Raw genomic sequence first — 18,960 nt, 5'->3', positions numbered from 1 at the left:
TTGGTTTCCTACTTTTTTTTTGCTAAGTTGACCTCAAATGTTTTTAGGAATATTCTACTATCATCGATGTAAATGGTGACCTTTCTAATCCTATCCCTTGAGAGTATCTATTTACCAGAGATGTCCAATTGCTCCTTCTCTTTTTCTTTTTCTATATTTTTGATGATATATTCTTTATTTTTAGAAATTATGATAACATTTCCCCAATCAAGGGTGATTCTCTTCCTAATAATATTGAATTGGTTAATGAGTAGTTTAGTAATTATACAACCTTATTTTTTGATCTTTCAAAGTCAAAGTTTGATAATGTAGTGGACTCCAATTTAAATGTTTTTTTTTTTTCATTCTTTAGGGGAAAAGATTAATCATCATAAATATCTTTTATTTGGGTAGATGGAGGATGATCATTGTTTTCTTTCATAGAAAGAATGATTATGGGTTGGGCCTTGCATATAGTTAGATATCTAGAAATCCCTTTTTCTATTGAATTCTCTATTATAGAAATGTAGTTATGAATTTTAGCAAAAAATGAGAATAAGATTTAAAAATAGTAGACTTATTTGTTGTCCCTCACTAGTAGGGTGTAGGATGTGTACAAGATTATTTAATTCGACATTATTTATTATTTACTACTTCTCTCTTTGCTAACAATAAGATCATTAGTTGTAGAAGATTTTGAGAAGCTTTATTTGGTTTGATTGTATATGGAAGAAGAACTGTCATTGTGTTAAGTAGGATTGGTGTTTTAACAAAAATAAGCTCAAAGGTTTGGGCTTAAAATACCTCATAGCATATGGTATCTCCCTCCTTCCAAATGGATCCATAAATGTTTGGCTAACAGTGAGCCTTGTTAGTAGATCTATCATTAGGAAAGGTAAACAATGGAAGGACATTCTTATTTATGATATTCCCTTTTGTGACTTTGATCTAGTAGATATCTAGTTCCATATGTTTCATTATTTCTAAAGGTATAGTATCAAGTGATGAATCTTTTATCATCTATAGTAGGCATTGATAAATCTCTTACATTTTGTTATTCTTGAAAGATATATTCAATAGGGGTATTACTGAATTCAAAATTTCTTACCCTTAACAAATGTTTCCCTTCTAAGTTGTAGAATATTAAAGACATTTTCCCTATTATACTTATTCTTGTGGACAAGTAGTTAGGAACTTTGGAGGAGGTTGGTCTCAAATTTGGCTTTCATTCTTCTGAAACAAAAACTTATATTTTGATTACTAAATGCATAGGAAGATTCTTTGTTGGCAAGAAATACAAAATTGACAATTACTTTACTCAATTGTAGTGGACTAATGTTGGAAATGATTGAAATGATCATAAGAAAAAATGTCGAAATAATATATGGAACTGGTAAAGAATGTCCTCAATTATTGTTTTGTCATTGATGTCAAACTTGCTACTTGTAGGGATGACAATTGCTTTAGTGATCCAAATACTATCAATTAGCTGATTGTCAAGGTGGAAGCAATCAATAAGATGTAACTAGAACACCTAGAGAAAGGTTGAAGTTATGATGTTGTAATGAAGTATAAGGATCAGTCAAGCCATTAATGAAACAGTGTATTGGATGACATACTAAAAGATACAAAGAATGAGCACACTGAAACATATCAAAGATCTAAGGTTTTAGCTAAGTCTTGTGTAAAGTTCAAGTGCCAAGCAAGTTCAAGTGCTAAGAAAGTTCAAGTGTCGAGCACCAGTAACTCAATGATGCTGAGTAACACAGAGGTGCTGAGCACCAGTAACTCAATGATGCCGAGTAACATAGAAGTGTCGAGCACCAGTAACTCAATGATGCCGAGTAACACAGAGGTGCTAAGCACCAGTAACTAAATAATGTCGAGTTGCTGCATCATTGAGAAAATCAAAGATTCATTAGATCAAAACTGACAAAGTTGTTATCTAGAAATTTTTGAATTAAAAGGAGGATAAGAATGATGAGTTGGTGGCACAAAACACCATGTAGAACATTTTTAAGGTACAATTGGCAAAGAAAACAAGATATGGGGTAGATACATTGTATCCTACCTAATCCATTTTTGAAACCCTAAAATTAGAGAGGGAGAATTGAACGGGAAAGGAAAATTAGACTCATATATAAGAAGACATAAATTAATAGAAAACAGTGTGGAAGAGAGTGAAAAAAAAGGGATAGTGAGAGAGAGAGAGCCCTGGTCAAGCATTAAAGCATGAAATGCCAAGGAACTCTATTTGGATAGATGATCACTAGGATGATTGCATTAGTAGAATGAATAGGTAAACTCAAGGAGACGAAGCTTGAGAGAGAGACAAGCAAGTTAGAACTAAAGTGATTGAAGCCAAGCATAAGGATTGAACTGAAAGAGTGATCTGAAATCTGCAAAGTATGTTGTAAGTTATGTGAGATCAAAAGACCATTATCGTTACTTTCTAGCAATTGTAACAGTAAGATAAATCCTATGGACTTAGGTTGGTTTAACAACCATTAGATAAATCCTTTAACAGGGTGACATTCCAAGTGGATGTTCTAAAGACCTTTAACCAGACCCATTCCTAACAGTTTGGTGAAATCCTCTAACAAGGTCACATTTAATAGTGTGTTGTAAGCCTTTAATAGGGTAGGCTTTTAATAGGGCATCACTTCAAAAGAGTGAGAATCAAGTAGCATGTTACTAGTGGTTTTTCCCAAATTGGGTTTCCATGTAAATCATTGTGTTATGTGTTGATCTTGAATGTTTTATCTTTGCATGTTGATTTACAGTAATTTGCTTATATGACTGTTTTAAATTTGAACAGATGAAAAGGGTATAAAAGTATTAGAAAGGTATTAATAGGGCATTTTGGACCTTGAATAACTGATTCACCCCCCCTCTTAGCTATTCTAAAGAATTCTAACAATTGGTATCAGAGCCTGACTGCTGATTCAGTTTAAAGGGACTACTAGCAGAAAAGATCAAAATGCCAAGGAGAGAAGTTCCCAAGCTCAACAAAGACAACTTTGTTGCATGGAAAAGTTTGATGAAGCTACATCTTGGATCCATAGGAGATTATGCCCAAAATTCAATTGTCACTAAACATGTAGATCCAACAGGTGCTCCTACTGCCGAAGACATGAAAAACAAACAAGAACACAACCAAACAATGATGGAGATTGCCTCTACACTTAGCTATGCTGAATTTAATGATATTAAAGGATGTGACAATGCATTCAAAATGTGGAAAGCCCTATCAGACATCTATAGAGGAGATCAGAATGTACAAAGAGCAAAAAGAGAAAGTCTTAGAGGAAAATTTGATGACATGAAAATGGAAGAAAATGAGAATGCTGCTTAGTATGGTGCAAGAATAAAGGAAGTGGTGAATGCAATAAGATTCTTGAATGGTCAACTGGATGAAGATATTGTTAATATTAAGTTCTTAAGAACCTTACTCCCTATCTATGCTATTAGAGTATCAGCAATACAAGAGCTAAGCTGTATACCAAGAAATAATCTAAGCTTTGAAGGTATAATAGGTAGACTCACTGCATTTGAGTTATCTAACTTTGACAACTACAAACCTGAAAATGTTGAATCTACTTTTAAGGCCAAGTTATCACTAAGAGATGTCGAATAGGTGAAATCAAGGAAAGGAAGAAAAATGAAGTATGTATCTAGTGATAGTAGCACTAATTAGGAAGATGTCCAACAATTGGAAGCATTGCTCGCTAGAAGATTTCACAGGGGCAAAGGAAAATTCAAAGGTAAGATCCCTATCATTTGTTTCAATTGCAATGAAGTAGGTCATATTGCTGCAAGATGTCCATAGAAAAAGGATTCCAAGGAAGACAACAAATACAAGAAAAGAAGAGATGATGACAAGAGAGATTACACAGAAAAAGGTAAGAAGTGTTATATTGTTGAAGAAAATTCTGATGACAATGATGATGAAGTTGTTTATGTAGCCATGAAGGACCAATCTGATGAAGAAGAAGCCACAACACTGGTGACATGTATAAATAAGAATGATAGATGGATCATAGATAGTGGATGCTCACATCACATGACAGGAGACAAAAGTAAGTTTGTTAACTTTACTCAGTATGATGGAAATAGTGTTAGATTTGGTAATGATGTTGCATGTCAAATTAGAGGAAAAGGTTCCATTAAGCTCACAGACCAAATTTCATGTGACAATGCATACTATGTTGAAGGATTAAACTAAAATTTACTGAGTGTCTCACAATTAGGCAATATAGGTTGCAAAGTGGAATTTGAAAACAAAACTGCAAAAATCTAGGACAATGATGGTAAACTAATAGGAAAAGGTGATCAAACAAAGAGTAATTTGTTTTACCTTGATGATACTTCATGTCTATTTGCAAAATTTGATGATGAATGGCTATGGCATAGAAGATTATGTCATGTCAACTTTGACAATCTGGTCAAATTTAGTAAAATGAAGAAAGTCAAAGGTCTACCAAAATTGAAGAAGCCTGATAATATCATGTATAAACAATGTCAGCTAGGAAAGATGACAAAGTCAAGTTTCAAAAGTAAAAACTATACATCTAAAGAGATACTTGAGTTAGTTCACACTAACTTATGTGGTCCAATGGAAATACAAAGCTATAGAGGAGATAAATACATAATGTTATTTGTTGATGACTATTCCAGGATGATGACTGTTATGTTCTTAAAACAAATATCTGATGCTTTTCAAATGTTTAAGTGGTATGTGGCCAGAGTTGAAAAGGAAACTGGAAAAATCTTGAAATGTCTAAGATCAGATAGAGGTGGTGAATTTACATCAAATAAATTCGAGATATTCTGTAATGACAATGGAATTAAAAGATAGACATCAGCTCCTAGAACTCCCCCACAAAATTGAATTGCTAAAAGAAGAAACAAATCTGTAATTGACTGTGCCAGAACATTAATGATGGAAAAGAATGTTGCTCTAAAATACTAGAGAGAAGTTGTAAGTGTAGCAGTTCATACACTGAACCAAGTACAAGTCAAGAAAGGTACAAATACAACACCTTTTGAATTATGGTATGGTTACTCACCAAATGTAAAACATTTCAAAATATTTGGTTGCAAATGTTTTATCCTTAGAGATGTTAGAAATGGAAAATTTGATGCAAAAAGTGATGAAGGTATATTTCTTGGTTACTCCACAAGAAGTAAGGCATATAAGTGTTTGAATGTTAACACTAACAAAATTGTGGAAAGTGCAAATGTAAATTTTGATGAGCACACAGAAGTCCAAGCTGAAAAACCAAAGAAAATGGAAGAATACAGAACCTTTGTATACTCTTATGAAGGAATAACTATTGATGAGGATGATGTCAATCAAATTGAAAGTCAACAACAAGTGTCAGTTTTAGCTGATTCACAACCAATGAATGTCGAGCTGCATTCAGAAGTCGAGTTATAGAATGAAGAAAATGCACAATCTGATTCAAAAGATAGCATACATGATGAAGAACAACCTGATAATGAAGAGCATAGTGATCCTAAATCCAAAAGATCAAATAGGGAAACAAGGACAGAGCCAAGATTATCCAAATATGTAAAAAGACATCACCTTGCTGAACAAATAATTGGTGACAAAGATGCAAGACCAATGACAAGGAACAAACTAAGACATGAATCATGTCTAATCAGCAAATCTGAACCCAAGACAGTATACGGTGCATTACAAGATGGCGACTGGTATAAAGCTATGGAAGAAGAAATTGATCAAATAAGAAAAAATAAAACCCTGAGTTTGGTCCCCAGACCAACTGGCAAGAATGTGATTGGCACCAAGTGGGTATTCAGAAACAAACTAGATGAGAATGGTGAGATTACCAGAAATAAAGCCAGATTAGTATGCAAGGGTTATGCTCAAGAAGAAGGAATAGATTATGGAGAAACATTAACTCCTGTTGCTAGAATGGAAGGAGTAAGAACTTTACTTGCATATGCTACTTACAAAGATTTTAGAGTCTATCAGATGGATGTAAAATTCACCTTCCTAAATGGTATACTATAAGAGGAAGTCTACATTGAACAACCAAAAGGATTTTTTGATGAAAACAATAGGGATATGGTGTGTAAGTTACATAAAGCACTCTATGGTTTGAAACAAGCACCTAGAGCATGGTATGAGAGACTTCACAAGTATCTAGTGCAAATTGGATTTGAAAGAATTGATGATAACAACAACATGTACATCAAAGAAGAAGAAGGTAAAGATATTATTGTATCTAAAATTTTTGTGGATGACATAGTATTTGGTGGTAAGGAAGTACTTTGCAAAGAATTTGCTGACAAAATGAAACATGAATTTGAAATGTCTATGTTTGGTGAAATCAAATTTTTTGTTGGATTGCAAGTTCATCAACTCAAACATGGAATATTTATTACACAATCAAAATACATCAAATAAATTCTTAAAACATTTGGATTGGAGGAATCCAAACTAGTCAGCACACCAATGGCCACAGGGAATAAGCTATCCAAAAATGATGAGTCAGCTGAAGTCAATCAAACAATGTACAGATCCATGATTGGAAAACTATAATATGTTGTACATAGTAGACCAGACATAGCATTAGCAGTTGGAATAGTGGCTAGATTCTCTGCTAATCCTAAAGAAAATCATCTCATAGCGGTAAAAAGAATAATGAGATATCTCAAAGGGACTGATGATTTTAGTCTATACTACAAAAAGAATGGAAAATTTGAACTCAATGCATGTACAGATTCAGACTGGGGAGGAAATATTGATGACAGAAAAAGCACAAGTGGAGGTGCATTATTTTTAGGCAAAAGGCTGGTTACCTTGACTAGAAAGAAAGAAACATGTATATCCCAGTCCACTGCAGAATCAGATTATGTGGTAGTTGCAGTCAATTGTAAAAACATTGTATGGTTCACACATCTATTGAATGGAATGAAAGAAGAAGTAACAAAACCAATGATATTATATTGTGATAATACAAGTACTATAAACATATCCAAAAATCCAGTGATGCATGCAAAAACCAAGTACATTGCAATCAAATATCATTATGTCAGATAATTGGTAGAAGACAAACAAGTGAAGTTGGAATACATTCACACAAAGGAACAAACTGTAGATATCTTCACCAAACCATTGCCTAAGGATGCCTATGAATATCTTAGAGGCAAGCTGGGGGTTAGACCCCTAATTCAAGCAGTTTAAGGCAACAAGGAGGCTACCTTGCATCAACAGGAATAAATCATTGAAATATTAACAGGTTGATGCAAAGGATGATAGCAGGAATAGAAACTCCAAATTAGTCACAAGCATGGTGACAGAGGGAGAAAGACAACAAGATGCCAAAGCTTATATTTTACATAATAAAGATGCTACATCTTTGGTATTTATGTCAAAGAGGGAGAAATGTGCAGAAAAATAATCAATGCAAAGTAAGAGGAAGATATATATGAAAGAGGGAGATATATGTGATCAGTAGTGAAAATGTAGCAAATTAATACAATCTTGGTGGTAACTAAATTGATTACTTGATCAGTTTGGTTTGCCATCAATGCCAAAGAGGGAGATTGTTGGAAATGATTGAAATGATCATAAGAACAATTGTTGGAATAATATATGGAACTGGTAAAGAATTTCCTCAATCATTGTTTTGTCATTGATGTCAAACTTGCTACTTGCAAGGATGACAATTGCTTTAGTGATCCAAATACTATCAATTAGTTGATTGTCAAGGTGGAAGAAATCAATAAGATGTAACTAGAACACCTAGAAAAAGGTTGAAGTTATGATGTTGTAATGAAGTATAAGGATCAGTCAAGCCATTAATGAAATAGTATATTGGATGACATACTAAAAGATACAAAGAATGAGCACACTGAAACATATCAAAGATCTAAGGTTTTAGCTAAGTCTTGTGTAAAGTTCAAGTGCTGAGCACCAGTAACTCAATGATGCCGAGTAATACAGAGGTGCCAAGCACTAGTAACTCAATGATGTTGAGTAACACAGAAGTGTCGAGCACTAGTAACTCAATGATGCCGAGTAACACAGAGGTGCCAAGCACCAGTAACTAAATAATGCCGAGTTGCTACATCATTGAGAAAATTGAAGATTCATCAGATCAAAGCCGACAAAGTTATTATCTAGAAATTTGTGAATTAAAAAGAGGATAAGAATGATGATTTGGTGGCATAGAACACCATGTAGAATGTTTTTAAGGTATAGTTGGCAAAGAAAACAAGATATGGGGTAGATACATTGTATCCTACCTAATCCATTTTTGAAACCCTAAAATTAGAGAGGGAGAATTGAGCGGCAAAGGAAAATCAGACTTGTATATAAGAAGACATAAGTTAATAGAAAATAGTGTGGAAGAGAGTGAAAAAGAAGGGATAGTGAGAGAGAGAGCCCTGGTCAAGCATTAAAGCATGAAATGCTGAGGAACTCTGTTTGGATAGACAATAACAAGGATGATTGCATTAGCAGAATGAATAGGTAAACTCAAGGAGACGAAGCTTGAGAGAGAGACAAGCAAGTCAGAACTAAAGTGATTGAAGCCAAGCATAAGGATTGAGCTGAAAGAGTGATCTGAAATCTGCAAAGTATGTTGTAAGTTATGTTAGATCAAAAGACCATTATCATTACTTTCTAGCAATTGTAACAGTAAGATAAATCCTATGGACTTAGGTTGGTTTAAAAGCCATTAGATAAATCCTTTAACAAGGTGACATTCCAAGTGGATGTTCTAAAGACCTTTAACCAGGCCCATTCCTAACAGTTTGGTGAAATCCTCTAACAAGGTCACATTTAACAGTGTGTTGTAAGCCTTTAACAGGGCATCACTTCAGAAGAGTGAGAATCAAGTAGCATGTTACTGGTGGTTTTTCCCAAATTGGGTTTCCACGTAAATCATTGTGTTATGTGTTGATCTTGAATGTTTTATCTTTGCATGTTGATTTACAGTAATTTTCTTATATGACTATTTTAAGTTTGAATAGATGAAAGGGTATAAAAGTATTAGAAAGGTATTAATAGGGCATTTTGGACCTTGAATAACTGATTCACCCCCCCTCTCAGTTATTCTAAAGAATTCTAACAACTAATGGTCCCAAATTTTGTTAATATTTTTACAAAGAATATTTGCAACATGATGAAAGCAATATTTTATTATTAGTAAGAGTAACCAGATTTAGGGACTTGACTAGTTAATTCCTTTTTGGGACATTATTCTTGACCTTCTTTTTGCATTATTTGTGGAGCCTAAGAGAGTTTCTTATAATGGCTTCTTATCCTTTAAAAATGTCTATTGGATCTAACATGTATTTTTTTGTATTGATCCCCTCATGTGTTCTCTCTATAATAGTCCTAAAACTTATGAGCATCTCTTTAAAATACAACTTTGTCATTAATTTTAGGTCTCTGTTGGGATGGTCAAGTTGTTTTTATCTTGGAATGAGGTCTGTTTTGGTTATGTTGATGCTTTTGATCTCAAGCTAAATAAATTATTGTTATTTTTAATTTTCTAAAGGGAATTGGTATATGTTAAAGTGGTGAAATGAAGAGGTTTTTCAAAGAAACATGACGAATCTTATAAAGTTTAAATTTAATCACATAATATCACAAGTTTTAGGAGTTATGCATAATCCAAAGGATGGATTTATGATCTTGACCAGAGAGGGTGTAATGGTCATCTATAACAAGATTCAATCTTCCCATTACCTTGATACTTACAAAGATATTCTTAATAAGAAGAAGCTATAAATCCTATAACAATTCAAAAAACAAAGAGGAAAGGAGTTACATAAGAGAATGGGGAAATTGAAGAATAATGTGGTAAAAAATATTATATTAGCAACATTGTAGGTGCTTTGGACACATGATGTCTCATCACTTTGAACTTTTCACTTTTCTCTAGCTTTGATACTATGTAGAGAGAAATATGAAACAAGGAAACTAACCCTAAATTCATCACATGATCACACACCTCAAAAGGATTGAATGCAAGGAAATAAATTCTTTTAAACCAACCTATGAAGGTGCTATATCTTAGTAGGTCAATACAATCCAAGTGATAAAGACTCATCAACACACACCAGTATTTAATGATTATGATGATAGGTAAAAGAATACACTTTTCCCATGAGATTGTAATCTATTACTTATAGATTTATGCAAGATTTCCAATGCAAAGAAAAGAAGATGAAAGTGATTATTTGAATGAAAAGTGCTGAAATAAAACAAATAGAAAAATAAAATTATACTAAATATTTGAATGTTGATTTCTATATTGTTTTGTGCTACTTAAATATATGCCTCCCCCATTGACCCCTGCTATTTTGGCTCACTCTTTTAGGAAAGGTGAAATAGGGTCATATACCTAACCATATGAATCAAAAATATAGATTGATGAAAATGACCTTCAAATCTAGTGAGAAAGTTATCAAAAATTTATTCAACTAATTTCAAAGGGAAGATAATTGAATCATGATTTGAACGCTTTTGTTAATGAGAAAATTAGAGTTATCTAGCTCAAGATATGATAGAGAAAGTGAATGCCTATTCTAAATCCATAGATATGAAACATTAAGTGTAACCTTAATTTACCTTCGAAAAGTTATAAATATAATTTCTTACCATTCATTTTTTATGCCTTTGTAGTTTGAAGAAGTTGAAATGAAGGAGTGTTAAAGATGAAGGGGCTAGAGCTTATGCAAATGAAAGCTATAAGAGCAACAATTCTAGCCTTTGAACTGCTACTTAAGGTAAATGTTAGAATAGATTCATTTTTGTCTCAATATGCATGTTTTTGATATTTTTGGAGCATATTTTTTCTTTTTATAATGTATTTTCCATGTTTAGGGTAGTATCTAATTTTATGTAGATTTTGACCCCAATTAGCCAAGTTAACCCTACTTATGTAGGTTGATCTTGATTAGGACTAGGTCAATCTTTCTCAAGGGAGGTCAATCCTAATTAGGAGGAAATTAACCCTAGCAAGTGGAAGTTGACCTTGTCCAAAACGATCAAGTTGGCTCATAATTTGGTAGTAATATTTAATTTGATTTGATATGAAAATGCTAGTATCTATTTAGGAGCATCATCTCTCACAAATTATTCACTTAATTTAGGAGAGTATGCAAAGAATGAAAAGAGAGGATATACAAGTACTTAGAGATGTAAGCCTATATTGGGTAGGTCAGCTTCCCTATTTTAGATTTCACTGAAGCAATATTTTAGCCCTGATAGAGCGGTGGGACAAGGATGCTTGTACATTCCATCTTCCCATAGGATATATCCTTACTTAAAATGAAGTATATAAGATATTTCTTCCTTCCTATGAAAGGGCTCTTAGTGAAGCCACTATCTTTTAAATATGCAAAGAAGATATTTGTAGATGTGGAGTATTTATAGGACATCAATGACTAATGAGATCTAGGGAAGATCATATCAATCTACATAATATCACTATAGGTGATATCCCTTTTTTGAGCTGGTAGATATATTGTATACTAGTCTACATCATGACCCCAAATGGTAAGGGGAGAGTATTCCTATCACATTTTACACATTTGATATGAGTAGTGGAGAGAAACAACATATTTTTCCCATAAAATAGGAGTATGCATTCTACTCTATACTCAAAATAGAGAAAATTGTCCAAGCACTGATGAGATTGCTTGACAATATGTACACTCTTACAAGTTTCATTGTTTGAGCACTTTGCATGCACTAGGCTAGAAGTAATTATTCTAGTAGTAGGGCAAAGAATTCCAAGAGGGTATGAATATCCTCTTACTAAGATGTGGTAGTTCAAAAACATGATATTTTGGAGAGTGATATTTGATCTTATGCTAGAGGTGGATATCATATGGACACCATATTGTTGGATGGAAGAGTCATCTTAGACTACATGCTATATGAGATACTCATAAAGGAGGAGTTTCCTAGAGGTTTTTATTATTTTTTTCATTGTGCCAAAAGCTCAAGCTATCAACAAATTTTAGAAACACTAGAATTACCCAGATCCACAATAGGCAGTTAAGCCATGTTGTGAACCATGAAGGAGGTGCTGACCACCAAGTCAACAATCTCCCCCTCAGTAGCAACTAAGGGTTCTACACCAATGGAATGAAGGAGGCCTCCTAAGATTTTAACTTATGACCCAAGGCTCTAATACCAATTTTTGGTATGTTTTCCATTGTGCCAAAAGCTCAAGCTATCAACAAACATTACAAACACCAGACTTACCCAGATCCACGAGAGGTAGGTAAGCCATGTCATAAACCTTGAAGGAGGTGTTGACCACCAAGTCCATAGAGGTATGACAAAGTCACATAATCATGTCATACCACTATGATTGAGTACTAAGGAATTTAAATTAAATTAGGGTGTTCTAAGAGTTGTTCCATAATATTTCCATCCTTGAGTATATATTCATAGAGTTTGAAGCCATACATTGGCCTATAGTAGGTTATATAATCTCTAGTTATAAAAAGAGGGGAAAGGATGTCTAGGTGGTAGCATACCTATATGATGGATATACAGAGGAGTATATTCTCTATTGGATGAGACATGGAGTGATACCCATCTTCCTACTAGACTACCCTATTGGAGATCCATGTCCTTCCTATGGAGCTTAGAGATGAGCTACCTGAAAAGAGGATGGGGTAGTAGGAGAGAATGAGGAGATAGAGGGTGAGAATTTTCCAACATATGATATAAGAGGTGATGAGATCCCTAAGCTAGAGAAGGGAAGAGATCAGAGACAAAAACCCCAATAGGGAGATAATTGTAGAGGAGAGAGTAAAGGAGAGATGCCCCCACCACATCATGTGAGGAGCTTGAGTTTATTATGGATGATATAACATTATGATCACAATGACCATGATCCTAGAGTGATACACCACTTGCACAACCAAAGAAATAAGTATAAGGATAGGGTAGTCAGCCCATACCCCACCTTCATCATAATAGAAAGATAGAGAAAAATATAAGGGAGATTTAGGTAGGGTGCAAATAGATTACATATCAAGAGTAGAAATTTATGAAAGGGAAGATTTCATGGATGAAATGAAATATGTTATGATTGCAATGACATAGAGAGAGTGGAGTAGCTTTATGAGTGAGGTCCTGAAGGACCTGAGTATAACTTCAAGGATTCCATCCACCAATTTCCATAGGGTTAGAGGATAGAGAGATCTAGGCATACATGAAAATATATTCACACCTGTCAGTCTAGAGCTAGGACTGAAGCAAGAGAATGCAAAGAGACTCAAGCATCACATAGTAGAGCTCAAGACTAAGATATGAGTGATGTGAGAATGTATTTATGACTATAGTTCATACAATATCTATACTCATAGCACTACATCCCAATGGTCACCCTTCTCACAAAAAATGTGAGAGATGAGGGAGTCATCACATGATGGAGCACTAGGATATATATTGATAGATAGATAGATGATATATTAAAGGCATATTTATTAAAATTCCTTCTTGCATGTCAAATTTTGATGACATATATATGAGAGATTGTTACTCCAATGATTAATTCCTAACAATTTGAGATAAATTAGTAATATTTCTAAAGTAATGTTTGGGTAATCTAAAAATCACAAACCAATAAAACAAAATATTCTATTAGGAGAAACATAAGTATAAGAAAAAGAATAACTTAAATTTAATAATTCTAAAGACACATAATATTAATTGGTTCCTTGAGAGAAACACCATCCATATCAACACTGTTATAAGCACCAAAATGATAAACTTCAATAAAAACAAAAGGACCTAACCAATTGGGACTGAATTTCCCCTTTTTAGCTAGTAAAGGGTTAACATTCCTTTGATTTTCATAAAGATAAAGATCATCCACAAAAAAATGGACTATTCAAGAAATTTATTATACAATTATTTTGAAGAGATTTGTGAAAAATGATCTAGTGAATTGTTTCATTGTTCATCCAACATTTCTAATTCTTGTAGACATTGTTCTCTAAAAATGTATTTATCAATAGTCATGTGGAAAGATAGTCAAAGTGAATTAATTTATAATTAATTCTAAAGGCATAATAGTATCAAAACCATATAATAAATTATAAGGGGAAGTACTTGTAGTAGTATAAACACCGGTCTTATAAGCCCATAAAGCATATGCTAACTTTGTATGCCAATATTTTCCGTGCTTGTTCACTATTTATCCATAAAAATTTCTCAATGATCTTGTTCACTATTCATCTTGACAATTTTTTGGAAGAGTTTTGATTATCAAAAACAATTTTAGAATAAATTCCTAATCAAGAAATGATATTCTAGAGGATGAAATCACAAATCACAAATTTTGTTGTAGATCAAAGAGGAACACCCACAACACATTTTCTAAAATAATCTATGGATGTTACAGTATAAGTGTGTCATTAAGAAGAAGGATAAATCATGCCAATAAGATCTAGACCCCAAATAGTAAAAAGGCAAAGAAGCCACTTGAGTGTTAAGCATAGTACTAGGAGAATGAATAATATCACCATGTTTTGACATTTCAAACATTTCTTGAAAAATGAGAAAAAATCATGTTCCATCGTATACTAATAATATCACACTCTTAATATTTTATTTAGCAATGAAATTCTACCAAAATTTGCACCACAAGATCCCATGTGAGCTTCTTTTAATGTGACCAATATTTTGTTGTTCCAAAGACCTATTAGTAAATGACTACCATAAGATCTTTTATATAGAGTATCGGCCAAGATAATAAATTGAATGACTAGTTTTCTAATATAATTATAACCATTGTGAGGAGTTGATTCTAGAAATGTTCCATCTTTAAATTACTAAAAAATATTAGAAAATATTCCTCATAAGTAAAATTACAACACTAAACTACCATAGGACCATTATTAGAAATAGTAGGTTCTAAGAAGGTATAAATGGTGAATTGTAAATAATTATTATCATCAAAACATATCAAAGATGTTACACTAGTCATAACATCAACATGCCTATTATGATTTCTTAGGGAACTAAATGGATGTCATAAGATGAAAATTTTGACAATAAATCAAGAGGTAGTTTTGGTATCACTAAGTCTTGTTGACTATTAGTGTCAAACACTTAGTCATATATAAGGAAACATCTATCAGTCATCACTATAATTGAGCTACTTTATATATGCCAAGTCATGTAAACACTTGCATATAATCACATTTATGTTAAAATCTATAAGAGTTGAGAAATTATTTGGTCATCGAGTACCTTTATAAAAGCCAAGTGTAGTGATTTCTAAGCAGACATGGCACATTGATGTTGAGTTATATAGAAGGAGCCAAGTATAGTTAAGGCCAAGAAATAATAGAGATAACAATTATGACCAAGCATCAATAATAGTATGTGTCGAGTAACATAGAGTGAACATAAAATTATGGAATCATATAAAATTTGAGGCAAACCATTTAGAGATGACATGGGCACAACCTTAAATGATTGTATAATTTGTTACAAAGGTTGTTACATGTTCTAACATGGATCACCAATCCTTATGAGGAAATAAAAAATAATCAAATAAAGAGGCAAAAGTGAAACATCTAGAAGACTCGAAAGATGTCTTTAAATAGGTATATAAAAACCCAATTTTCATGGGTTTTGAGTGAGTTATCATAGAAGATAGTGTAAAGTATGTGAAGGAAGTGAAGTGTTGTGTGAAGGAGTTAAGTATTGGATGCTACATGTGAAAGTTATGAACAAAAGAGTTTAACGATCTAATGAAGATGTGAAGCACTGAGAAAAGCTATATTAGATAGGAGATAGGATTAGAGATTGGAAGGATGAGATTTATAATTAGAAATTATAAGTACAAATGAAAGGATTAGGTACTGAGTCAATTTTAATAGATTGAATCAAGGCAAAGACCATAAAAAAGTGGTTTTAATAGACCTTTATAAATCTTCTAGTAGAGATCTTACTTTATTGTAAGTGTAAAATACCTTAATCAAGGTAAGACCTAATAGGCTTAAACACTTTAGTAGAGAAGACACACAACAAAGTAGATCATTAGAAGTGATCAAAATTGTAACCCTAATAGGTTAACTTTATTACTACAATAGTGAAGATTATTGGGTGTCATCCCCAGCCCAACTTTACCTTCATGTTGGAGGGTTTCTAGGTAACCAAATTGTTTGTGTTATGTATTTATATTTCATGGATGTGATTGATAGTTATATCTATTACAACATTTAATTTTACAAGTTATATTATGCATATATTAAATATGAAATACTCAATATGGTGAATGTAGTAAAGTTGTTTTGAAGGATAAAAGTTTTATAGATTCTTATTCACCCTTCCCTCTTGATATGTTAGTTTCCCAATTAAACTTCTAATAATTAGTATCAGATATTTGGTTCTCTTGAAGGAATTATAAAAACTTGAGAGTTTAGATCTTGGTGGTGGAGGCTTACAAATTGGGAAAGGTGATTGACAGTAAAGTCATTGACATCCAACTCATGCTACAACAAATTGAAGTAGCAAGAGAGGAATTGAGGAAATCCCTTAGAAAGAGAATGGATATGGTTATTCAATAAAATGAAACATTTTATGAAGTAGTTGATATAGAGGGATTTTTTGACACCATAAATTCTAATGAAAGTGATACAACTACTATAGATCTAATAGAGAAGAACAATATCCTAAATGAAGAAATCAAAGAATTATAAAAATAACATGAAATCTAGTCAATAATTCTATGTGAAGTGACCAAAAATAAAAATAAATCCAAAGAAGAAAAAGATGTAGCTAAGGAAGAGATAAAGATAGATGGCTATCAGACTTGAGGAAAGGTCATTTGATGTGTAGAAGATTACAAACACTCAGCTAGATATGGTGAATCAATTGATGGTAGCAAATCATGAATTGAATAGGAAATATTAGATCATAGACTAACCTACTAAGGAATGAGTTAAGATCGAAGGAAGAACTCATGGAAAGGATGAACAAGCCCAGTGAAGTATCAAGACACTTTGAAGAACTAATGAGATCTCCTAGGTCATTTGACAACACTTCTAGACAAGGAAATACACAGAAACATTCATCTATTGAAGAAGGAGAATCATCAAAGAGTGGAGGGCTAAGGAATTCAAAATCATAGCGTATATCTACATGCTATCATTTTGGTAAACTTGGACACTTTGCAAACATTTGTAGAAGAAAGAATGGTATGCAAAACCTAGGTTTATTAGTTATTGTTTTTCCTGTAAGAAGCAAGGAAATAAAATACATGAGTGTAGATCAAGAATGAACATTACACCTACTCCACCTAGATTTGAGGGATATTGTTACAATTTTCAAAATTTTGGACATACATCATATAAATTTGGATCAAAGGAAAAACCCTACTATAGAAACATAATGTACCAAATAAAGTTTGTTCTAATTATCAAAAACTTGGAATTGTGAATATGAATTGTAGGAACCAAGCACAAGTAGAAAATAGTGACCACATTAAGGGAAAAGGAAAAATTTATTGTGAAGAAATAAAGAGAGAGAGAGAGAGAGAGAGAGAGAGAGAGAGAGAGAGAGAGAGAGAGAGAGAGAGAGAGAGAGAGAGAGAGAGAGAGAGAGAGAGAGAGAGAGAGATGAATCAAACTTGGAAGAAAATGGTGGAAATTGGAGGGAGTGGAACAAATGAAGTCAAGGTCACCCAATCGAATTGAGCTGGTGATCATACAACCTCAAACTAATCAAGAAAATTATGTAAGTAACTATAAACTTAACAATTTATTTTACATCAAATCCTAATATTAAAATAAATACACAAAAGTTCATATTAGCATGAGAAAAGATGCAATAGAATAGATCTAGCAAAAGGATATAGAAAAACAATCATCTACATGTTTGGATGTTGAACATCAATAAAATTGTCTATATTGACCAGACATTACAATATGGACCGAGTACCCCACATTTAAAACTAATGTATAGGCTGAGTTAGATGGAATGGACTGAGATGTATAGTGGATACCATGTTCAAAAGTGTCTATATCGATTGAGACAACTAGATTTTAGCTAACAAAAGATTAAAAAATTAATGGAGACCCTTATAACTTTAACAAATGGAGGTATATATCAAGAATTTGAAGGTATTTAATGCACCTTGCATTCATATTTTTGAGAGCATAGAGTGATTTGAGCATTTTGAATAGTAATTTTAAGGCAAGCAAAAGTGAACTAGCAATGAAAGAGTGATGGGGTAATAATCTTCAATGGTGTTGAATAATTCAAAAATAAGAGTTTTCATAACCCTAACATGAGAAAATGGCATCATCATCATCTACAAAAAAAGATTCAAGAGGTGAGAAATGTTCAATTGGTGAAAGATGATTTCAATGGGTGTGTTATCATTAATAAAACCTAAAGTCATTATAATTCATGAAGTGAAGAGTTATTATATGTGTAAAATTAGTGATGTTGGTGATTACGATATTAGAGTGGCATATTAGAAAATGTGTGATAAAGGAATACTGAAGGATGAGTTCAAAATTATTGAGAAGAAAGGGTTAACTCATGCCCTAGATTTTTTGAGGAATTTCAAAAATAAATGGATTAAGGAAGTTCTAAGAAGATTTCATGATATAGAATTATAGTTAGAGAGTGGGCCAATAAATATTACAAAGAAAGAAATTCATGATGTTAATGGTAAGCCTACATTTGACAAAAAGAAGAAAATGCAGTGCCAAACCATAGAAGTGAGTGAGGATAATACCAAAGCTGAGTGGAATGGATGTGAGCTATCTATTTCTACCATCAGTGATCTATTAATTGAATTATGAATGAGAGTAATCTCTCATGAGTTTTATCAGTCAAGCCGACTCAATAGTGTGCCATGTATTGTAGATGATTAGGCATAGAAAATTTTGATGAAGGATATTGAGTATGATCTTTTTGACATGCAATAATTGAAATTAGCAGAGACCTTG

The sequence above is a fragment of the Cupressus sempervirens genome, chromosome 7 (assembly GCF_028749045.1).
Source record: "Cupressus sempervirens isolate cs-2001-9-10 chromosome 7, ASM2874904v1, whole genome shotgun sequence".
NCBI classification, from domain to species: domain Eukaryota; kingdom Viridiplantae; phylum Streptophyta; class Pinopsida; order Cupressales; family Cupressaceae; genus Cupressus; species Cupressus sempervirens.
Note: the sequence above shows the minus strand (reverse complement) of the source record.